The sequence below is a fragment of the Triticum urartu genome, chromosome 5A (genome assembly GCF_056163025.1).
Source record: "Triticum urartu cultivar PI428250 chromosome 5A, HENAU_Tu73, whole genome shotgun sequence".
NCBI classification, from domain to species: domain Eukaryota; kingdom Viridiplantae; phylum Streptophyta; class Magnoliopsida; order Poales; family Poaceae; genus Triticum; species Triticum urartu.
This window is the reverse complement of record NC_141877.1, coordinates 443,722,641-443,749,023: the sequence shown is the minus strand read 5'-3', so window position 1 is coordinate 443,749,023 and position 26,383 is coordinate 443,722,641.

The following is a 26,383-nucleotide window of genomic DNA, read 5'->3' as shown; positions in this document are numbered from 1 at the left end:
CCCCCCACAGTTATACTAGCAAGGAAGTCTTTAAATTCAGATTTGCGAGGATCACTAGCACTACCCCATTGTGGGAGTTTACAAGCAGTATTAAAATCTTCTAAGTCCATGGTATAGGATTTATCATAAAGATCAAATAGGACAGTGTGAGAATTGTGCGAGGATGAAAATTTGAACCTTCTCACAAAGGAATCAGTTAGGTAATAATACTGAGGGCACTTAACTAGCATGAAGCCCTCGACTTCAGCATTACGCACATATGCGTCAAATTCCTCCTTAATTCCTGCTTGGACCATGAAATTTTCTGAGGGCCATTCACAAGGCTGCACTTGAGCTTCTCTTGGTAGTTCATGTTGGGGAACGCAGTAATTTCAAAAGATTTCCTATGCACATGCAAGATCATGGTGATGCATAGCAACGAGAGGGGAGAGTGTTGTCCACGTACCTTTGTAGACCGAAAGAGGAAGCGTTAGAACAACGCGGTTGATGTAGTCATACGTCTTCACGGCCCGACCGATCAAGCACCGAAACTACGGCACCTCCGAGTTCTAGCACACGTTCAACTCGATGACGATCCCCAGACTCTGATCCAGCAGGGTGTCGGGGAAGAGTTCCGTCAGCACGACGGCGTGGTGACGATCTTGATGTTCTACCATCGCAGGGCTTCTCCTAAGCACCGCTACAATATTATCGAGGACTATGGTGGAGGGGGGCACCACACAGGGCTAAGAGATCAAGAGATCAATTGTTGTGTCTAGAGGTTCCCCCTGCCCCCGTATATAAAGGAGCCAAGGGGGAGGGGTGGCCGGACAAGGAGGGCGTGCCAAGGGGGAGTCCTACTCCCACCGGGAGTAGGACTCCCTACTTTCCTAGTTGGAGAAGGAGAAGGGGGGAGGAGGAGGAAGAGGGGAAGGAAAGGGGGGCGCCGCCCCCTCTCCTTGTCCTATTCGGACTAGGGGGGAGGGGGCGCGGCCAGCCCTTGCCTCCTCTCTTCCTCTCCACTAGGGCCCATGTAGGCCCATTAAGCCCCCGGGGGGTTCCGGTAACCTCCCGGTACTCCGGTAAAATCCCGATTTCACACGGAACACTTCCGATATCCAAATATAGGCTTCCAACATATCAATCTTCATGTCTCTACCATTTAGAGACTCCCCGTCATGTCCGTAATCACATCCGGGACTCCGAACAAACTTCGGTACATCAAAACTCATAAACTCATAATATAACTGTCATCGAAACCTTAAGCATGCGGACCCTACAGGTTCGAGAACTATGTAGACATGACCTAGAACTATTTCCGGTCAATAACCAATAGCGGAACCTGGATGCTCAAATTGGCTCCTACATATTCTATGAAGATCTTTATCGGTCAAACCGCATAACAACATACGTTGTTCCCTTTGTCATCGGTATGTTACTTGCCCGAGATTTGATCGTTGGTATCCAATACCTAGTTCAATCTCGTTAACGACAAGTCTCTTTACTCGTTATGTAATGCATCATTCTGTAACTAACTCATTAGCTACATTGCTTGCAAGGCTTATAGTGATGTGCATTACCGAGAGGGCCCAGAGATACCTCTCCGACGATCGGAGTGACAAATCCTAATCTCGAAATACACCAACTCAACATGTACCTTTGGAGACACCTGTAGAGCTCCTTTATAATCACCCAGTTACGTTGTGACATTTGGTAGCACACAAAGTGTTCCTCCGGTAAACGGGAGTTGCATAATGTCATAGTTATAGGAACTTGTATAAGTCATGAAGAAAGCAATAGCAACATACTAAACGATCAAGTGCTAAGCTAACGGAATGGGTCAAGTCAATCACATCATTCTCCTAATGATGTGATCCCGTTAATCAAATGACAACACATGTCCATGTTTAGGAAACATAACCATCTTTGATTAATGAGCTAGTCAAGTAGAGGCATACTAGTGACATTAAGTTTGTCTATGTATTCACACATGTATCATGTTTTCGGTTAATACAATTATAGCATGAATAATAAACATTTATCATGATATGAGGAAATAAATAATAACTTTATTATTGCCTCTAGGGCATATTTCCTTCAGTCTCCCACTTGCACTAGAGTCAATAATCTAGAGTACAGAGTAATGATTCTAACACCCATGGAGTCTTGGTGCTGATCATGTTTTGCTCGTGGAAGAGGCTTAGTCAATGGGTCTGCTACATTTAGATTCGTATGTATCTTGCAAATCTCTATGTCTCCCACCTGGACTTGGTCCCGGATGGAATTGAAGCGTCTCCTGATGTGCTTGGTCCTCTTGTGAAATCTGGATTCCTTTGCCAAGGCAATTGCACCAGTATTGTCACAGAAGATCTTCATTGGTCCCGATGCACTATGTATGACACCTAGATCGGAAATGAACTCCTTCATCTAGACTCCTTCATTTGCTGCTTCCGAAGCAGCTATGTACTCCGCTTCGCAAGTAGATCCTGCCATGACGCTTTGTTTAGAACTGCACCAACTGACAGCTCCACCGTTCAATATAAACACGTATCCGGTTTGCGATTTAGAATCGTCCAGATCAGTGTCAAAGCTTGCATCAACGTAACCATTTATGACTAGCTCTTTGTCACCTCCATAAACGAGAAACATATCCTTAGTCCTTTTCAGGTATTTCAAGATATTCTTGACCGCTGTCCAGTGATCCACTCCTGGATTACTTTGGTACCTCCCTGCTAAACTTATTGCTAAGCATACATCAGGTCTGGTACACAGCATTGCATACATGATAGAGCCTATGGCTGAAGCATAGGGAACATCTTTCATTTTCTCTCTATCTTCTGCTGTGGTCGGGCATTGAGTCTGACTCAACTTCACACCTTGTAACACAGGCAAGAACCCTTTCTTTGCCTGATCCATTTTGAACTTTTTCAAAACTTTATCAAGGTATGTGCTTTGTGAAAGTCCAATTAAGTGTCTTGATCTATCTCTATAGATCTTGATGCCCAATATGTAAGCAGCTTCACCGAGGTCTTTCATTGAAAAACTTTTATTCAAGTATCCCTTTATGCTATCCAGAAATTCTATATCATTTCCAATTAATAATATGTCATCTACATATAATATCAGAAATGCTACAGAGCTCCCACTCACTTTCTTGTAAATACAGGCTTCTCCAAAAGTCTGTATAAAACCATATGCTTTGATCACACTATCAAAGCGTTTATTCCAACTCCGAGATGCTTGCACCAGTCCATAAATTGATTGCTGGAGCTTGCACACTTTGTTAGCACCTTTTGGATCGACAAAACCTTCCGGCTGCATCATATACAACTCTTCTTCCAGAAATCCATTCAGGAATGCAGTTTTGACATCCATTTGCCAAATTTCATAATCATAAAGTGTGGCAATTGCTAACATGATTCAGACAGACTTAAGCATCTCTACGGGTGAGAAAGTCTCATCGTAGTCAACCCCTTGAACTTATCGAAAACCTTTCACAACAAGTCGAGCTTTTGTAGACAGTTACATTACCATCAGCGTCAGTCTTCTTCTTAAAATCCATTTATTCTTGATGGCTTGCCGATCATCGGGAAAGTCAACGAAAGTCCATACTTTGTTCTCATACATGGATCCCATCTCAGATTTCATGGCTTCAAGCCATTTTGCGGAATCTGGGCTCATCATCGCTTCCTCATAGTTCGTAGGTTCGCCATGGTCAAGTAACATGACTTCCAGAATAGGATTACCATATCACTCTGGTGAGGATCTTACTTCGGTAGACCTACGAGGTTCGATAGTAACTTGATCTGAAGTTCATGATCAATATCATTAGCTTCCTCACTGATTGGTGTAGTTGTCACAGGAACCGGTTCTCGTGATGAACTACTTTCCAATAAGGGAGCAAGTATAGTTACCTCATCAAGTTCTACTTTCCTCCCACTCACTTCTTTCGAGAGAAACTCCTTCTCTAGAAAGGATCTGAAATTAGCAACAAAAATCTAGCCCACAGATCTGTGATAGAAGTTGTACCCAATAGTCTCTTTTGGGTATCCTATGAAGACACATTTCTCCGATTTGGGTTCGAGCTTATCTGGTTGAAGTTTCTTCACATAAGCATCGCAGCCCCAAACTTTAAGAAATGACAACTTTGGTTTCTTGCCAAACCACAGTTCATAAGGCGTCGTCTCAACGAATTTTGATGGTGCCCTATTTAACGTGAATGCGGCCGTCTCTAAAGCATAACCCCAAAACGATAGAGGTAAATCAGTAAGAGACATCATAGTTCGCACCATATCTAGTAAAGTACGATTACGACGTTCGGACACACCATTTCGTTGTGGTGTTCCGGGTGGCGTGAGTTGCGGAACTATTCCGCATTGCTTCAAATGTAAACCAAACTCGTAACTCAAATATTCTCCTCCACGATCAGATCGTAGAAATTTTATTTTCTTGTTACGATGATTTTCCACTTCACTCTGAAATTCATTGAACTTTTCAAATGTTTCAGACTTGTGTTTCATCAAGTAGATATATCCATATCTGCTCAAATCATCTGTGAAGGTGAGAAAATAAAGATACCCGCCGCGAGCCTCAATATTCATTGGACCACATACATCAGTATGTATGATTTCCAACAAATCATTTGCTCGCTCCATAGTTCCGGAGAACGGCGTTTTAGTCATCTTGCCCATGAGACACCGTTCGCAAGTACCAAGTGATTCATAATCAAGTGATTCCAGAAGTCCATCAATATGGAGTTTCTTCATGTGATTTACACCTATATGACCCAAACGGCAGTGCCACAAATAAGTTGCACTATCATTATCAACTCTGCATCTTTTGGCTTCAACATTATGAATATGTGTATCACTACTATCGAGATTCAATAAAAATAGACCACTCTTCAAGGGTGCATGACCATAAAAGATATTACTCATATAAATAGAACAACCATTATTCTCTGATTTAAATGAATAACCGTCTCACATCAAACAAGATCCAGATATAATGTTCATGCTTAATGCTGGCACCAAATAACAATTATCTAGGTCTAAAAATAATCCCGATGGTAGATGTAGAGGTAGCGTGCCGACCGCGATCACATCGACTTTGGAACCATTTCCCACGTGCATCGTCACCTCATCCTTAGCCAATCTTCACTTAATCCGTAGTCCCTATTTCGAGTTGCAAATATTAGCAACAGAACCAGTATCAAATACCCAGGTGCTACTGCGAGCATTAGTAAGGTATACATCAATAACATGTATATCACATATACCTTTGTTCACTTTGCCATCCTTCTTATCCGCCAAATACTTGGGGCAGTTCCGATTCCAGTGTCTAGTCTGCTTGCAGTAGAAGCACTCAGTCTCAGTCTTAGGTCCAGATTTGGGTTTCTTCTCTTGAGCAGAAACTTGCTTACTGTTCTTCTTGAAGCTCCATTTCTTCTTCCCTTTACCCTTTTTCTTGAAACTGGTGGTCTTATTGACCATCAACACTTGATGCTCCTTCTTGATTTCTACCTCCGCAGCTTTTAGCATTGCGAAGAGCTCGGGAATAGTCTTGTCCATCCCTTGCATATTATAGTTCGTCACGAAGCTCTTGTAGCTTGGTGGCAGTGATTGGAGAATTCTGTCAATGACACTATCATCAGGAAGATTAACTCCCAGTTGAATCAAGTGATTATTATACCCAGACATTTTGAGTATATGTTCACTGACATAACTATTCTCCTCCATCTTACAACTATAGAACTTATTGGAGACTTCATATCTCTCAATCCGGGCATTTGCTTGAAATATTAACTTCAACTCCTGGAACATCTCATATGCTCCATGACGTTCAAAACGTCATTGAAGACCCGGTTCCAAGCCGTAAAGCATGGCACACTAAACTATCGAGTAGTCATCAGCTTTGCTCTGCCAGACGTTCTTAACGTCGTCAGTTGCATTTGCAGCAGTCCTGGCACCCAACGGTGCTTCCAGGACGTAATTCTTCTGTGCAGCAATGAGGATAATCCTCAAGTTACGGACCCAGTCCGTGTAGTTGCTACCATCATCTTTCAACTTAGCTTTCTCAAGGAACGCATTAAAATTCAACGGAACAACAGCACGAGCCATCTATCTACAACAAACATAGACAAGCAAAATACTATCAGGTACTAAGTTCATGATAAATTTAAGTTCAATTAATCATATTACTTAAGAACTCCCACTTAGACAAACATCTCTCTAGTCATCTAAGTGATCACGTGATCCAAATCAACTAAACCATGTCCGACATCACGTGAGATGGAGTAGTTTCAATGGTGAACATCACTATGTTGATCATATCTACTATATGATTCCCATTCGACCTTTCGGTCTCCATGTTCCGAGGCCATATCTGTATATGCTAGGCTCGTCAAGTTTAACCTGAGTATTCCGCGTGTGCAACTGTTTTGAACCCGTTGTATTTGAACGTAGAGACTATCACACCCGATCATCACGTGGTGTCTCAGCACGAAGAACTTTCGCAACGGTGCATACTCAGGGAGAACACTTCTTGATAATTTAGTGAGAGATCATCTTAAAATGCTACCGTCAATCAAAGCAAGATAAGATGCATAAAGGATAAACATCACATGCAATCAATATAAGTGATATGATATGGCCATCATAATCTTGTGCTTGTGATCTCCAGCTCTGAAGCACCGTCGTGATCACCATCGTCACCGGCGCGACACCTTGATCTCCATCGTAGCATCGTTGTCGTTATGCCATCTATTGCTTCTACGACTATCGCTACCACTTAGTGATAAAGTAAAGCAATTACAGGGCGTTTGCATTTCATACAATAAAGCGACAACCATATGGCTCCTGCCAGTTGCCGATAACTTGGTTACAAAACATGATCATCTCATACAATAAAATATAGCATCACATCTTGACCATATCACATCACAACATGCCCTGCAAAAACAAGTTAGACGTCCTCTACTTTGTTGTTGCAAATTTTACGTGGCTGCTACGGGCTGAGCAAGAACCGTTCTTACCTACGCATCAAAACCACAATGATAGTTCGTCAAGTTAGTGCAGTTTTAACCTTCGCAAGGACCGGGCGTAGCCACACTCGGTTAAACTAAAGTGAGAGAGACAGACACCCGCCAGTCACCTTTAAGCAACGAGTGCTCGTAACGGTGAAACCAGTCTCGCGTAAGCGTACGCGTAATGTCGGTCCGGGCCGCTTCATCTCACAATACCGCTGAACAAAAGTATGACATGCTGGTAAGCAGTATGACTTGTATCGCCCACAACTCACTTGTGTTCTACTCGTGCATATGGCATCTACGCATAAAACCAGGCTCGAATGCCATTGTTGGGGAACGTAGTAATTTCAAAAAATTTCCTATGCACACGCAAGATCATGGTGATGCATAGCAACGAGAGGGGAGAGTGTTGTCCACGTACCCTCGTAGACCGAAAGCGGAAGCGTCAGAACAACGCGGTTGATGTAGTCATACGTCTTCACGGCCCGACCGATCAAGCACTGAAACTACGGCACCTCCGAGTTCTAGCACACGTTTAGCTCGACGACGATCCCCGGACTCCGATCCAGTAGGGTGTCGGGGAAGAGTTCCATCAGCACGACGGTGTGGTGACGATCTTGATGTTCTACCGTCGTAGGGCTTCGCCTAAGCACCGCTACAATATTATCGAGGACTATGGTGGAGGGGGGCACCGCACACGGCTAAGAGATCAAGAGATCAGTTGTTGTGTCTAGAGGTGCCCCCTGCCCCCGTATATAAAGGAGCCAAGGGGGAGGGGCGACCGGCCAAGGAGGGCGCGCCAAGGGGGAGTCCTACTCCCTTCGGGAGTAGGACTCCCTTCTTTCCTAGTTGGAGAAGGAGAAGGGGGGAAGGAGGAGGAAGAGGGGAAGGAAAGGGGGCGCGCCGCCCCCCTCTCCTTGTCCTATTCGGACTAGGGGGGGAGGGGGTGCGGCCAGCCCTTGCCTCCTCTCTTCCTCTCCACTAGGGCCCATGTAGGCCCATTAAGCCCCCGGGGGGTTCCGGTAACCTCCCGGTACTCCGGGAAAATCCTGATTTCACCCGGAACACTTCCGATATCCAAATATAGGCTTCCAATATATCAATCTTCATTTGTCAACCATTACGAGACTCCTCGTCATGTCCGTAATCACATCCGGGACTCCGAACAAACTTCGGTACATCAAAACTCATAATATAACTGTCATCGAAACCTTAAGCGTGCGGACCCTACGGGTTCGAGAACTATGTAGACATGACCTAGAACTGTTTCCGGTCAATAGACAATAGCAGAACCTGGATGCTCATATTGGCTGCTACATATTCTACGAAGATCTTTATCGGTCAAACCGCATAACAACATACGTTGTTCCCTTTGTCATCCGTATGTTACTTGCCCAAGATTTGATCGTCGGTACCCAATACCTAGTTCAATCTCGTTACCGGCAAGTCTCTTTACTCGTTATGTAATGCATCATTCCGTAACTAACTCATTAGCTACATTGCTTGCAAGGCTTATAGTGATGTGCATTACCGAGAGGGCCCAGAGATACCTCTCCGACGATCGGAGTGACAAAACCTAATCTCGAAATACGCCAACTCAACATGTACCTTTGGAGACACCTGTAGAGCTCCTTTATAATCACCCAGTTACGTTGTGACGTTTGGTAGCACACAAAGTGTTCCTCCGGTAAACGGGAGTTGCATAATCTCATAGTTATAGGAACTTGTATAAGTCATGAAGAAAGCAATAGCAACATACTAAACGATGAAGTGCTAAGCTAACGGAATGGGTCAAGTCAATCACATCATTCTCCTAATGATGTGATCCCATTAATCAAATGACAACACATGTCTATGGTTAGGAAACATAACCATCTTTGATTAATGAGCTAGTCAAGTAGAGGCATACTAGTGACATTAAGTTTGTCTATGTATTCACACATGTATCATGTTTCCGGTTAATACAATTATAGCATGAATAATAAACATTTATCATGATATGAGGAAATAAATAATAACTTTATTATTGCCTCTAGGGCATATTTCCTTCAGTTCATAGTCCGGCTCATGTATTGCGGGCTGGGTCCTTGCTTCCTTGAAGAACCACCTTGGTATATTTTCCTAAACATATTTCTTCCTCTGAAAAATTTCTGAAATTTTTAGTGAATCAAAATAAAAGTTAACCAAACTCAACAAAGTTGATAGCAACTACTCGTACAAGTGCCTAGAGACTATATAATGCATTATAAGTACTTGGGACCAAATAAATTTGACATGCAAGCTCAAGAACAGGGTCATCTCAGCAGCAAAAATTTTCAATAAATAAAGCACTAGAACAAAAACTAATTGGACCATTGGAGGAGTCACATACCGAAGAACAATCCCCCAAAGCAGTTTTGTGAATGGAGCTTTGAGCAAGGAGACCAAAAATGGCAGCAAGATGAGCTAGAACTCGTGCTTGAGCTGGTTGGTGATTTTTTTCTGGAGGAAGACGAAGTGTGTGGATGCTGGAATAAGTGGAGGGGGCCACGTGGAGCCCATGAGGCAGGGGGGTGCTCCCAGGGGGGTAGGGCGCTCCCTGGACCCTCATGGTCAGGTGGGGTGGCCCCCGGGTGTGTTCTTAGTGCCAACAATTCTTAAATATTCTCCAAAAAAAATCATATTTCATTTTCGGGACATTTGGAGAACTTATATTTTCGGGGTATTTTTTATTGCAAGGATAATTCAGAAATAGACATAAAATACTATTTTTGCTTTATTTAATCTAAATAACATAAAGTAAAAGGAGGGTACAGAAAGTTGTGCTTTCTAACTTCATCCATCTCATGCTCATCAAAAGGAATCCACTAACAAGGTTGATCAAGTCTTGTTAACAAACTCTTTCCGAATAACATGGAACCGGAGAAATTTCGAATAACACTAGGTTACCTCAACGGGGATATGCACATTCCCAACAATAAGAATATCATATTTCTTCTTGACAGTAGGAAGAGGAAATTCCAAACCTCCAATAGTAATTGTTGGAATTTTTTCAATAGAATTGATACTGTGGACTTGAGGTTGTTTCCTCGGAAAGTGTATTGTATGCTCATTATCATTAACATGAAAAGTGACATTGCCTTTGTTGCAATCAATAACAGCCCCTGCAGTATTCAAAAAGGGTCTACCAAGGATAATCGACATACTATCGTCCTCGGGAATATCAAGAATAACAAAGTCCGTTAAAATAGTAACGTTTGCAACCACAACAGGCACATCCTCACAGATACTGACAAGTATAGCAGTTGATTTATCGGCAATTTGCAAAGATATTTCACTAGTTGTCAACTTATTCAAATCAAGTCTATGATATAAAGAAAGAGGCATAACACTAACACCGACTCCAAGATCACATAAAGCAGTTTTAACATAGTTTCTTTTAATGGAGCATGGTATAGTTGGTACTCCTGGATCTCCAAGTTTCTTAGATATTCCACCCTTAAAAGTATAATTAGCAAGCATGGTGGAAATTTCAGCTTCCGGTATCTTTCTTTTATTTGTGACAATATCCTTCATATACTTAGCTTAAGGATTCATTTTAAGCATATGGGTCAAACGCATACGTAAAAAGATAGGTCTAATAATTTCAGCAAAGCGCTCAAAATCCTCATCATCCTTTTTCTTTTTTTGAAGTACTCATCATCCTTTTTCTTGGATGGCTTAGGAGGAAAAGGCATGGGTTTCTGAACCCATGGTTCTCTTTCTTTACCGTGCTTCCTAGCAACAAAGTCTCTCTTATCATAACGTTGATTCTTTGATTGTGGGTTATCAAGATCAACAGCAGGTTCAATCTCTACATCGTTGTCATTGCTAGGTTGAGCATTAACATGAACATCATCATTAATGTTATCACTAGGTTCATGTTCATTACCAGATTGGGTTTCAGCTTTAGAAATAGAATTATCATTGGGATTCTCATGTGTGTCAACAACAGATTCACTAGAAGCATGCAAAGTCCTATCACTTTTCTTTTTCTTCTTCTTAGAAGGACTAGGTGGATCAACATTAGTTCTCTGAGAATCTTGCTCAATTATCTTAGGGTGGCCCTCGGGATACAAAGGTTCCTGAGTCATTTTACCCCCTCTAGTCATAACTCTAACAGCATTATCATTTTTCTTATTATTTAATTCATTGAGCAAATCATTCTGAGCTTTAAGCACTTGTTCTACTTGAGTGGTAACCATAGAAGCATGTTTACCAATAAGTTTAAGTTCACCTTTAACACTAGACATATAATCACTTAAGTGTTCAATCATATAAGCATTTTGTTTCAATTGTCTACCAACATAAGCATTGAAGTTTTCTTGTTTAATAATAAAGTCATCAAACTCATCCAAGCATTGGCTAGCAAACTTAGTAGACGAGATTTCAGCTTTATCATATCTATAGAGAGAATTTACCTTTACTACCCGTGTCGGGTTATCAAGACCATGCATTTCTTCAATAGGTGGTAAATTCTTAACATCTTCATCTTTAATACCCTTTTCTTTCATAGATTTCTTTGCCTCTTGCATATCTTCAGGACTGAGAAATAGAATACCCCTTTTCTTCGGAGTTGGCTTACGAGTTGGTTTAGGAAGTGTCCAAGTATTTTCATTAGTCAACATATTATTCAATAGCAATTCAGCTTGATCAACAGTTCTTTCCCTGAAAACACAACCAGCACAACTATCCAGGTGGTCTCTGGAAGCATCGGTTAGCCCATTATAAAAGATATCAAGTATTTCATTTTTCTTGAGAGGATGATCGGGCAAAGCATTAAGTAATCGGAGAAGCCTCCCCCAAGCTTGTGGGAGATTCTATTCTTCGATTTGCACAAAATTATATATTTCCCTTAAAGCAGCTTGTTTCTTATGAGCGGGGAAATATTTAGCAGACAAGTAATAAATCATATCCTGGGGACTACGCACACAACCAGGACGCAGAGAATTAAACCATAATTTAGCATCACCCTTTAATGAGAACGGAAATAATTTAAGGATATAGTAGTAGCAAGTTTTCTCATCATTGGTGAATAGGGTGGCTATATCATTTAATTTAGTAAGATGTGCCACAACAGTTTCAGATTCATGGCCATAGAAAGGATCAGATTCAACCAAAGTAATTATCTCAGGCTCGACAGAGAAATCATAATCCTTATCGGAAATATAGATAGGTGAAGTAGCAAAAGCAGGGTCATATTTTATTCTAGCATTCAAAGATTTTTCTTTCAGCTTAGCTAATAATTTCTTAAGATCATATCTATCATTGAAAGCAAGAAAGTCTCTAGCAGTTTCTTCATCCATAACATAACCCTCAGGCATAACAGGAAATTCATATCTAGGGGGATAATCTTCATCATCAATATTATTAGTTTCAATAATTTCATTCTCTCTAGCCGTAGCAAGTTATTCATCAAGAAATTCACCTAATGGCACAGTAGTATCAAGCATAGAAGTAGTTTCATCATAAGCATCATGCGTAGCAGAAGTGGCATCATCAATAACATGCGACATATCAAAATTAATAGCAGAAGCAGGTTTAGGCGTTGCAAGCTTACTCAAAACAGAAAGTGAATCAAGTGCAGAGCTAGATGGCAGTTCCTTACCTCCCCTCGTAGTTGAGGGAAAAATCTTAGTTCTTTCGTCTTTCACGTTTCTCATAGTGATCAACAGATATAAATCCCAAGTGAATCAAAGAATAGAGCTATGCTCCCTAGCAACGGCGCCAGAAAATAGTCTTGATAACCCACAAGTATAGGGGATCGCAACAGTTTTCGAGGGTAGAGTATTCAACCCAAATTTATTGATTCGACACAAGGGGAGCCAAAGAATATTCTCAAGTATTAGCATTTGAGTTGTCAATCCAACCACACCTGGATAACTTAATATCTGCAGCAAAGTATTTAGTAGCAAAGTAGTATGGAAGTAATGGTAATGGTGGCAAAAGTAACAGTAACAGTTTTGTAGTAATTGTAACAATGGCAATGGTAAAGTAACTAAGCAAAGAGCAATATGTGAAAAGCTCGTAGGCATTGGATCGGTGATGGAGAATTACGTCGGATGCGATTCCTCATGCAATAGTTATAACATAGGGTGACATAGAACTAGCTCGAGTTCATCAATGTAATATAGGCATGTATTCCAAATATGGTCATACATGCTTATGGAAAAGAACTTGCATGACATCTTTTGTCCTACCCTCCCGTGGCAGCGGGGTCCTATTGAAAACTAAGGGATATTAAGGCCTCCTTTTAATAGAGTACCGGACCAAAGCATTAACACTTAGTGAATACATGAACTCCTCAAACTACGGTCGTCACCGATAAGTATCTCGATTATTGTCACTTCGGGGTTAACAGATCATAACACATAATAGGTGACTATAGACTTGCAAGATAGGATCAAGAACTCACATATATTCATGAAAACATAATAGGTTCAGATCTGAAATCATGGCACTCGGGCCCTAGTGATAAGCATTAAGCATGGCAAATTCATAGAAACATCAATCTCAGAACATAATGGATACTAGGGATCAAACCCTAACAAAACTAACTCGATTACATGGTAAATCTCATTCAACCCATCACCGTCCAGCAAGCCTACAATGGAATTACTCATGCACGGCGGTGAGCATCTTGAAATTGGTGATGGAGGAAGGTTGATGATGACGATGGCGACGGATTCCCCTCTCTGGAGCCCCGAACGGACTCCAGATCAGCCCTCCTGAGAGAGATCAGCCCTTCTCTCTGGGTTTTTTCTCCCCGAACGTGAATATATACAGTTGGAGTTTAGGTCGGTGGAGCTCCAGGGGGCCCACGAGGCAGGGGGCACGCCCCCACCCTCGTGGACAGGGTGTGGGCCCCCTGGCCTTGATTCTTTCACCAGTATTTTTTATATATTCCAAAAATATTCTCCGTGAAGTTTCAGGTCATTCTGAGAACTTTTATTTCTACACAAAAATAACACCATGGAAATTCTGCTGAAAACAGCGTCAGTCCGGGTTAGTTCCATTCAAATCATGCAAGTTAGGGTCCAAAATAAGGGCAAAAGTGTTTAGAAAAGTAGATACGATGGAGACGTATCAATGTTAACCATAGAATTGAATCTCCATATCACCCACAGTCTAGTGGTCAAGTAGAATTGAGCAATAGGGAGATTAAATTAATTTTGCAAAAGACTGTTAATAGATCTAGAAAGAATTGGTCTAAGAAACTTGATGATGCATTATGGGCCTATAGAACTGCATATAAAAATCCTATGTGTATGTCTCTGTATAAAATGGTTTATGGAAAAGCATGTCACTTACCTCTCGAACTAGAACATAAGGCATATTGGGCCATTAAAGAGCTCAATTATGATTTGAAACTTGCCGTTGAGAAGAGACTATTTGACATTAGCTCACTTGATGAGTGGAGAACCCAGGCCTATGAGAATGCCAAAATGTTTAAAGAAAAAGTTAAAAGATGGCATGACAAAAAGATACAAAAGCGTGAGTTTAATGTAGGTGATTATGTTTTGCTATACAACTCTCGTTTAAGATTTTTTGCAGGAAAACTCCTGTCTAAATGGGAAGGTCCTTACGTTATCAAGGAGGTCTATCGTTCCGGTGCCAGAAAAATCAACAACTTCGAAGGCACAAATCCGAAGGTGGTGAATGGTCAAAGAATCAAACATTATATCTCAGGTAATCCCATAAATGTTGAAACCAATGTTATTGAAACCATAACCCGGAGCAGTACAAAAGGGATACTTTCCATAGCGTTTCAGACTCCGAAAAGGAATAGGTATGTGGTACGGTAAGTGATCCGACTCCAAAATAGTTCTAATAGCAATTTTTCTCCGTTTTGGAATACTTAAGAAAATAGGAAAAATAAGAAGTAGTCCGAGAAGGATATGAGGCATCCACGAGGGTGGAGGGCGTGCCTTACCCCCTGGGTGGGCCCCCTGCCTCGTGGGCACCTCGTGTGCTCTCCGGACTCCGTTTTCTTGCATGATACTTCTTTTGGTTGGTAAAAATTCATTATATAATCTCCCGAAGGTTTTGACCATCGTACCACGCAAATATCCTTTGTTTTTGTTTCAAGCTGTTTCTCTAACAGATCTAGATCACCATGACGTCTTCAAGCGCCCCCAAGGACAAATTCTTCGAGAAGGTCATCAACCCCTACCTCACGGAGGTACTGCAACACCCTCAAACCATTGAGATGCGTGAGGGGGTGCTGCACATCCGCGATGTTGAGGGACCAAGGAGGGCCGGAAGCATGGAGACAAGACTCGAAGCAATGGATCAACAAGTTTTCAAGTACCAAGGGATGGTGGAACGCGGACTCGACACCAACCACATGATGATCATGGAGTTCACCAACAACCACAAGCTGGATGCCAAGAACATTGGGGAGGCCATCTTCAAGCTTCACGAAAAAATCGAGCACCTCCCAGCCCAGATCTATGACCTGCAAAACCAAAACTATGAGTATGAATATAGATTCAAGAGGATGAGTTTGGCTGCAGATTTGAGGATCCCGGAGACTCGATCAACCTTCGATGATGGTGAGCCTATGCCTTGGAAGAGGGATGACAAGCCTACATCATCAGCAACTCCATCATCACCATCTCCGAAGAAAGAGACATAAATACATGGGTATGGGCACTCCCCTTGGCAAGTGCCAAGCTTGGGGAGGTGCCACGGTATCATATCACCATCAAACTTCTATCTTTACCATTTTTCTTAGTTTGATCCTTTTGGTAATATCTTGATCTAGTAGAATAAAGTTTTAGTATGATCTAGTTTTGAGTTTTGCTTTATGATCCTTCTATGTAATCGAGTCCGTGAGCGATATATAATAAAGATTAGTTTTGAGTCGAGGGCTTGGTCACCTTGCTATGATCTTGAGGGAATAAAAGAAAGAATAAAAAGAAATAGACAGATCGTATGGATCTTATGGAGAGTAATGACTTCACATATAACGAGTATGATGAATAAAAGTTGTTGAGAGTTGACAAACATAGTTTTGGTCATCATTGCAATTAATAGGAAGTAATAAAGAAAGAGAGGTTCTCACATATAAATATACTATCTTGGGCATATTTTATGATTATGAGCACTCATTAAAATATGACATGCTAAAAAGTTGATGGTGGACAAGGAAGACAACGTAATGGGTTATGTTTCCTTATATCCGAAATAAAGTATATTGTCATGGATCATCCAACATGTTGAGCTTGCATTTCCCTCTCATGCCAGCCAAATTCTCTGCACCAAGTAGAGATACTACTTGTGCTTCCGAATATCCTTAAACCCAGTTTTTCCATGAGTGTCCACCATACCTACCTATGGATTGACTAAGATCCTTCAAGTAAGTTGTCATTGTTGCATGCAATAAAAATTTCTCTCCAAATATGTATGATCTATTAGTGTGGAGAAAATAAGCTTTATACGATCTTGTGATATGGAAGAAATAAAAGCGACAGACTACATAATAAAGGTCCCTATCACAAGTGGCAATATAAAGTGACATTCTTTTGCATTAAGATTTTGTGCATCCAAGCATCAAACAAAGCAGTCTCAGATCAATACAACTTATGTTAAGGCCAGCCACACGGGGGAATCTAATGACAAAAGTATCCATGATAGCCGGGTTAACCAAGCATAGTCATGTGCTACTAGCTCATGTGGAGAAGCAAATCCAAGGTCCCCCACTAATAATACTTCTCAGGGCATGGCCATCGCTACAGCGTGGACAGATGCCTCAACTCTCCACATCGGCTCGGATGGTCCCAAATTGCTTTATTTGTTGCTTGCAGAACAAAGGGGGATCTTGCAGAGGAGGTCGTCTCCTCCCTGACAAAAAGAAAACCAGGCAACAAAAGGCCAGAGAGAGGAAGAGAAAAGCTAGGAAGAGTGGGGCTGAAATCTGGGCAAAGCAAGAAAGAGAAGGCCAGCTGAGGCTATTACCGCATTGGGTTCTAGTTTAGGAGACGGTGGTTTCGCTGCTACTTTCCTACTTGGCATGTGTGAGGCACTAGGTTAGTATTGCCTCCATAGTTCATGCCCTCACGAGGGTATTGCATGAGGACCATTAGTACCACGTACATTGGAAAAATCATCAGGACACGCACCAAACATCAGTGTCCGCATTTGTCTGACAGAAATACCAGATGTTTATCAGTGTTGAGCCACCTCCATTGAGCAGTCGGGGCCGCGTTGAGCCGCCTCTGCCGTGTTAAACCGTTGGGGTTATATTGAGTCGCCGGTCTGCCTGAGCCATTTTTGTCACGTGGAATGGATCATCTGTCATTCGGACAAATCAGGTGAAATCTATCTAAATTTATTTTATTAACACATATTGTTTTCATCAAAGAACAATTACTTGGTCTATGATATTTTTTCGCAGGACCATTATCCCTTACAAAAAGGTGTCACAAAAGGGGCATGGGAAAATATTATTTTTGCACTAGCGCTCATCTTGCGCAAGTTTCCACCCCCGCTACCTCAACACACGCGACTAGCTCATTGTCCGTGCCCATGGCCGACTTGCCTGCATCTGTGCCATTTCCAACCCCGCGGCCGATTTTCGCGACCGCACCGGCTTACAACGCCGCGGTCGATTCATCTGTCCGAGCCACCTCTAATACTGTGGACGTCTTTACCATCCGTCTATCGTGGCTTGGTCTACATCAACACAGGGCTGCCCCTGTCTGCATGAACTGTTTATTGAGTATAAAGCCAGTCCCTGCTCGGGTAGCCCGGTTTTCTTCCAACAACTCTGGAGCAAATTATCATATATTATCAACCACCGTCTGCACTGCATGGCTCAATGGGCAGGCGCACAAGTCGCCGCCACTACATTTTGGTTAACTTCAAACAACTAGTTGGAAGGAACCATTGGTCGAGTTGCTGACATGGCTCATATAGGATCATTTATAACCCGCCGCAGTCACCTCAACCTTCTGTGGATTCACATCGCATTATCAACGCCAACAATACAACTCTTATGCTATGATCAAATATGAAGAATCTCAAGCCAACTCTTTGAGTCGTCTTAAGGCTCAGGGGTTATGATGACATAACTCAGTAAATGACTGACAGTTTAAAGCAAGTCAAGAACTTCGGGTCAGTGGAGGGAAGATAACTCGGTCCTGGAGGCTGCTGTTATATTGATAGAAACTTAAAAGGTCGTCAGAAAATTTTCGGCTCAAAATGAAGATTCCGGTTAAAAATCCAGTTCAAGGGAAATTTGTCTCCCACAAAGCTTTGAAGCTCTCAAAGTCCGGTTTAAAAACTCCGATTGAGAAAGAAATTCATCTCTCGCAAGTTCGAGTTCTCAGAAAAATTGAAGGTTGCCAAAGAGAACTTGCTGCCATGATGCGTGGTTCAAACATGGGTATCCTGCCTTATTGGCTTATCATATCATTGGTCACTTGGGGGCTTCCTGCTCATTGAGCATAGCTATGACTACCCTCTTGATCCGGCTATCAAGCCCATATCATAAGAGCACAGCTCTGGTAACCTCGGTAATCCGGCTATCAAGCCCTTATCATAAGAGCACAATTTTGGTTACCTCGGTAATCCGGCTATCAAGCCCATATCATAAGAGCACAGCTCTGGTTACCTCGGTAATCTGGCTATCAAGCCCATATCATAAGAGCACAGCTCTGGTTACCTCGGTAATCCGGCTATCAAGCCCATATCATAAGAGCACAGCTTTGGTTACCTCAGTAATCCGGCTATCAAGCCCATATCATAAGAGCACAGCTCTCGTTACCTCAGTAATCCGGCTATCAAGCCCATATCATAAGAGCACAGCTCTCGTTACCTCGGTAATCCGGCTATCAAGCCCATATCATAAGAGCACAACTCTGGTTACCTCGGTAATCCGGCTATCAAGCCCATATCATAAGAGCACAGCTCTAGTTACCTCGGTAATCCGGCTATCTAGCCCATACTATAAGAGCACAGCTCTGATTACCTCGGTAATCCAGCTATCAAGCCAATATTATAACTTCATATGAGCACAGCTCTGATTACTTTAGTAATCCGGCTATCAAGCCAAAATTCTAACTTCCTATGAGCATAGCTCCGAACTACTTGGAGGCTTAATGCCCGGGTTAAAGGGACCAAAGAGAGTCTATTGCACAGCACCGCTCAAACATAGGTACCCGGCCTTGATGGTTCACAATACATCCCTTGGGGGCTCCCCGATTCACAGAACATAGCTTTGATAACCCCTTCTTGGTTTGAAACGCCAGTATATTTTTCATTGCGCCATTGGAATCATGCGCTTATAAATCATTGGATTATTGCCCTCATTGGATATGGCAATGTAAACCAGCAGTATGAGCCAATTCTATAGATAAGGTATTCAAATCTTTAATAGCCAAACTTGGCTGGATTCTCATGAGGATATTGAATGATTGAGGTTTTCATACCGGATTATATTATTCAAATCTTAAATAGCCAATATGGCTGGATTTTTATTATGGTTATCAATAACTAGTATTATGATTGAGGTTTTCAAAGTCGAATTAGTGCAATGGCTATTATTTTATCAATGTATATAATTTATTCTACAATGGAAGGAATAGTCCCGAGTCGCTGCAGGCTTACGACCCAGCACTTGGGGGCTACATTATTGAAGTTGAGATTACATCAAATATGCAAGTCCCATGTCACTGCCAGCATGCACCATGGCACTTGGGGGCTAATGCAAAGTCATTCTTAATCCGCCTTAGTGAAGACCCGACTCATCACATTGTAATGAGCTGGCCCTTGGGGGCTACCAATTGCTCTTGTCAACAATTCAAGGTACACAAGTCTTAATCCATTATATTGAAGGGTTCACTGCTCAGTTGGTAAAGCACAAAGCTCTTAACCTTGTGGACGTGGGTTCAAGCCCATGTTGATGGTTACATCATATGATATTATTTTCAATGAAGTATATATAAAGTCCTAGCTCAATATTATCTTATTGAGCCGACCCTTGGGGCTACACGTTGCTCGAATCTACATGATCATATTTACAAAGTCCCTACTCACTATTGCATAATGACCTGGCCCTTGGGGGGCTACACTGGTTGAAGTTTTTTTTAGCATCAGGCAATTTCAAGTCCCAGGTTGCTGCAAGCATGACAACCCGACACTTGGGGGCTACATATGTGGAATAGTCAGTTCTGACTAGTGATTGAGATGAACAACATGGATTTCTTCAAAGTGGTAATATTTATATTGAAGCAAGTCTTAAGTCATCACTTTGATCTACTAAAGACTTGGGGGCTACAGGTATTATGCATATAAAGGAGGAACGTCTTCAAATTGTCAGTTTTGAGAAAATCAGGAAGATCAATTATATGACCCGATGTCAACAACAATTATGACCCGGCATTGTCTGTTTTATAACCTGACAATTTTGGTAATGATAAACCGGCAAGTTTTACATCTTCAAGCCGGCTGAAAGTCAGATGAGTATTTCAAGACCAATATTTTTTAAACCGGTGCTTTGGAAACCGATTCAAGTGGATTATTTCTTACAATATTTCTCTACAAGAGACCAATGTCAGCAAATTGACTCTGAAGCTAGCTTATTGACCCGGATTTCTCAAGAAAACTATCTGGATTTTTTGCATTCACAAAGTTTGAACATATCTACTAAAGGAGATTTTCTATGAGTTCATGGGCATGTATCATGAAGGAAATGACAAGGACTTAAAGATGATCAGGTGCCGGTTTACAAGAATTTTTAACCCGGAGTACAACTTGTCAAAGTTGTTCTTGTCTTTGTTTTCCAGGATCAGTTTAACATGGATAAATCCAAATTAAACTAGGGGCTAATGTCAGGGATATACCCCGCGGTATGAACCAGCCGGAAATATGACCCAGCCGGGCTTGGCGGTTTACTTGAGACACAGTTGACACTTGGCGATTCACTAGTGACCCGCCCTGACCAGACGGTTTACAAGAAACCTGCCTGAACATTATGACGCACTGATAACCTGGAGGGCGGCGGACGGATGACAAGGCCCAAGGCCCAGAAGGCCTGTTTATGTTAATGGTGGGCCGATTTAAGAGGAAAGGCATGAGGAATATTTAGCTTACAAGGAGTTAAGACCCGGACTTGTATCTAGTTTTTATTAGAAGGCAGACTAGTCCTAATCCTAATAGGACTCCACATGTAACCCCCCCTCTAACTTATATAAGGAGGGGCAGGGCACCCCAAGAGGGGGGAAGAAAATAACCTTAGGGATATACATAACTAGGAGAGCCTGTTTACGGCGACTCCCTCATGATGATAATGAGACTTAGCCACAAACAGCATGTAGGGTTGTTACCGGATGATGTTTCCCGGGGCCCGAAGCTGCCTAAACCCTTGTCTTATGTTGCGTCTCTCGATTCCGCTCAACCCCTCTCAAGCTACCACATAGATGCGTTGGCCTCATGACTAAGTCCTCACACTACGACATCTGTCGTGACTATTCCACGACACCAGGCGTGTTGAAGAGGTTTCTCGCATCGTAAACCGGAGGTAAACGAATCTGGTGCCTCCTTCTCATGATGGCATTTGAAGCGTTTTGATCCAAGGTGAGCCGGAAAGAGTCTGCTTGAATCTGTTGTGCCTGAGCATCCAAAACAACTTGCTCTGTGGCTATCCTAGCATTCTCAGTCGCCAGCTCTTCCTTGGCTTGAGCTATTTCATATCGTAACCTCGCAAGATCCACCTTATGTTGTTCTTGAGTGTCCGGGCTCACCTCCAACCCCATCAAAGTCACCAAAGCCTCCAACAACTCTGTCAGAACCTGAGCCGGCGGGCGGGCGGAGCCGCTAGCACTAGCCGTCGCCGCAGCCGTTGAGCTGGAGGTCATAGCCGCGGTGATCGTTGAGCCAAGCGCTGGCTGTGTACCGGCCATGAAGATTGCAACCCTTTTCAGCGGCTCATAGGGGTCCGGAATACTGTTTCCATCGGAACAGCCCCCAAGCCAGCCGTCCTGCAGTTGATACATTGAATTGGCCTCACCGGTTGACGATTCACCATAAGAGTGGATGGCGTCTCACCACCAGGCACAGATCCTTCCTCAAATTCCGCCCCATGGATGAAACCAACAAAAGGCATGCTTCACAGTGGCCTGAACCTTGGTGGGTCGTGCACGCTGAGCCGTCTCGATGATGTCGGTGTAGGTGTCCGGCTCAGGGCCCGATTCGCCGATCTTGCCGATGAAGACGTGGATTCCGCCAAAGGGGACCCGGTACCCGTACTCAATTGAGCCGGCCTCGGAGCCCCAGCCTCCGTCGTTGATGTAGAGCTTGCCACGACGACTCTTGGTCATCAGGCCCACAGCATATCCCTTGATCCCTGTGAAGCTTCCCTTCAAGAACTCGAAACCACCGTGCGCTGGCCCCATGGTGGGCGCCAACTGTTGTGGACTTAACACGGCAGTTGTCCTAGCAGAAGGTCTTAGTCGTGGAGCCATCACAACTAGGTTAGCTTAAAGGGGTTAATCGAGACAAAGGACACAGGGAGTTTTGATACGTCCATTTTGCATCATGTTTTCTTACTGTTAGTTACAATGTTTTTATCCATAATAATGCTTTTTGGAATAATTCTAATGCCTTTTCTTTCATAATTTGCAAGGTACACACCAAGAGGGAGAATTCCAGCAACTAGAAATCTGCACCTGAAAAAGCTACGTCAGGCCACCTATTCTGCACAACTCCAAATGAGCTGCAACTCCACGAGGATTTTTTATGAATTATTTAAGAATTATTGGAGCCAATAAACACCAGAGTGGGGCCACCAGGTGGGCACAACCCACCTGGGCGCGCCAGGCCCCCCTGGCGCACCCTGGTGGCTTGTGGTCTCCTCGGCCCACCTCCGGTGCCCATCTTCTGGTATATAAGTGATTTTTACCTAGATAAAATAAGGGGACGACTTTTGGGACGGAGCGCCACCATCTCGAGGTGGAACTTGGGCAGGAGCACTTTTGCCCTCCGGCGGAGCGATTCTGCCGGGGGAACTTCCCTCACGGAGGGGGAAATCATCGGCATCATCATCACCAATAACTCTCCCATCTTGGGGAGGGCAATCTCCATCAACATCTTAAACAGCACCATATCATCTCAAACCCTAGTTCATCTCTTGTATTCAATCTTGTTACCGGAACTATAGATTGGTGCTTGTGGGTGACTAGTAGTGTTGATTAGATCTTGTAGTTGATTACTATATGGTTTATTTGGTGGAAGATTATATGTTGAGATCCAATATGCTATTTAATACTCCTCTGATCATGAGCATGTTTATCATTTGTGAGTAGTTACTTTTGTTCTTGAGGTCACGGGAGAAATCATGTTGCAAGTAATCATGTGAACTTGATATGTGTTCGAAATTTTGATAGTATGTATGTTGTTATTCCCTTAGTGGTGTCATGTGAATGCCGACTACATGAAACTTCACATATTTGGGCCTAAAGGAATGCATTGTGGAGTAGTAAATAGATGGTGGGTTGTGAGAGTGACAGAAACTTAAACCCCAGTTTATGCACTACTCCGTAAGGGACCGATCGGTTCCTAGAGTTTAATGCTATGGTTAGAATTTATTCTTAATATTTTTCTCGTAGTTGCGGATGCTTGCGGGAGGGTTAATCATAAGTAGGAGGTTTGTTCAAGTAAGAACAACACCTAAGCACTGGTCCACCCACATATCATATTATCAAAGTAGGAATGCAAATCAAACCAACATGATGAAAGTGACTAGATGAAATTCCCTTGTACCCTCAAGAACGTTTTGCTTATCATAAGAGACCGTTTTGGCCTGTCCTTTGCCTCAAAAGGATTGGGCTACCTTGTGGCATACTTGTTACTATTATTGTCACTTGCTTGCTACAAATTATCTTGCTATCAAACTACTCTGCTACTTACAATTTCAGCACTTGCAGACATTAGCTTACTGAAAAGTACTTGTCATTTCCTTCTGCTCCTCATTGGGTTCGACACTCTTACTTACCAAAAAGAGCTACAATTGATCCCCTATACTTGTGGGTCATCAAGGCTATTTTCTGGCGCCGTTGCCGGGGAGTGAAGCTCCTTTGGTAAGTGGAATTCGGTAAGGGAACATTTATATAGTGTGCTGAAATTTATTGTCACTTGTTACTATGGAAAACAATCCTTTGAGGGGTTTGTTTGGGGTATCTTCACCTCGTCTGGAACCACAATTGGCTACCCCTCAACCTACTGCACCTACTGAAAATATTGAATATGAAATTCCTTCGGTATAAAAGAACAACTGCTAGCTAATCCTTATGTAGGAGATGGAACAGAACATCCTGATATGCACTTGATACATGTGGAACAAATTTGTGGATTGTTTAAGCTTGCAGGTTTACCCAGGGATGAAGTTATGAAAAAGGTTTTCCCTTTATCTTTAAAGGGAAAAGAATTGGCATGGTATAGGCTATGCGATGATAATGGATCATGGAATTGGAATCGTTTGAAATTGGAGTTCCACCAAAAAATTATCCTATGCGTCTAGTTCATCGTGATCAGAATTATATATATAACTTTTGGCCTCATGAAGGAGAAAGTATTGCTCTAGCTTGGGGGAGGCTTAAGTCAATGTTATATTCATGCCCCAATCATGAGCTCTCAAGAGAAGTTATTATTCAGAACTTTTATGATCGGCTTTCTCGTAATGATCAAACCATGCTGGATACTTCTTGTGATGGTTCTTTTATGAAGAAAACTATTGAATTCCGGTGGGGTCTTTTGGAAAGAATTAAACGCAACTCTGAAGATTGGGAACTCGACAAAGGTAAAGAGTCAGGTATAAAGCTTATGTATGATTGTGTTAAATCTTTTATGGATACTGATGCTTTTCAAATGTTTAGCACTAAATATGGACTTGACTCTGAGATAGTAGCCTCCTTTTGCGAATCATTTGCTACTCATGTTGAACTCCCTAAAGAGAAGTGCTTTAAATATCACCCACCTATTAAAGAAGATATTAAAGATCTGGTACCAGTTAAAGAAGAAACTATACTCTATAATGTTGATCTAGTTGTTCCTACTGCTTATATTGAGAAACCCCCTTTTCCTGTTAGGATAAAGGAACATTCTAAAGTTTCAACTGTGGTTAACAAAAGCTTTGTTAGAACACCTAAACCAGATGAACAAATTAAAGTAGAACCTAATGTTGCTATGGTTAAAGATCTCTTGGAAGAAGATATAGATGGGCATGTTATTTACTTCTGTGCAGAAGCTGCTAGAATTGCTAAACCCGAAAAAGGGATAAAAATAGACCAGTTCTTGGCCTGCCTGTCATTTCAGTTAAAATAGGAGATCACTATTATCATGGTTTATGTGACATGGGTGCTAGTGTGAGTGCTATTCCTTACAAGTTATATCAAGAAATTAGGGAAGACATAGCACCTACAGAGTTAGAAGACATGGATGTTACTATTAAACTTGCAAATAGAGACACCATATCACCTTGTGGGATTATTAGAGATGTTGAAGTCTTGTGTGGGAAAATAAAATACCCTACTGACTTTCTTGTTCTTGTTACCCCACAAGATGACTTTTGTCCCATTATCTTTGGTAGACCTTTCTTGAACACAGTTAATGCTAAGATAGATTGCCAGAAAAAAACTGTGGGTGTTAGTTTTGGAGATGAGTCTCATGAGTTTAATTTTTCCAAGTTTAGTAGAAATCATCATGAAAAAGAATTGCCTAGTAAGGATGAATTAATTGGTCTTGCTTCTATTGATGTGCCACCTACTGATCCTTTAGAACAATACTTGCTAGACCATGAGAATGATTTACATATGCATGAAAGAAATGAAATAGATAAGATTTTCTTTGAACAACGTCCTCTGCTTAAACATAGTTTGCCTATTGAAACTAGTGGAGGTCCTCCTCCACCTAAAGGTGATCCTGTGTTTGAACTAAAACAATCGCCAAACACTTTGAAATATGCTTATCTTGATGAAAAGAAGGTATATCCTGTTATTATTAGTGCTAACCTTTCAGAACATGTAGAAGAAAGATTATTGAAAGTTCTAAGGAAGCACCGAGCTGCTATTGGATATACTCTTGATGATTTAAAGGGCATCAGTCCCACTCTATGTCAGCACAAAATTAATATGGAACCTGATGCTAAACCAGTTGTTGATCACCACCATCGGTTAAATCCGAAGATGAAAGAGGTGGTAAGAACGGAAATATTAAAACTTCTAGAAGCAGGTATAATCTATCCTATAGCTGATAGTAGATGGGTAAGTCATGTTCATTGTGTCCCTAAGAAAGGAGGTATAACTGTTGTTCCTAATGATAAGAATGAACTTATCCCACAAAGAATTGTTACAGGCTATA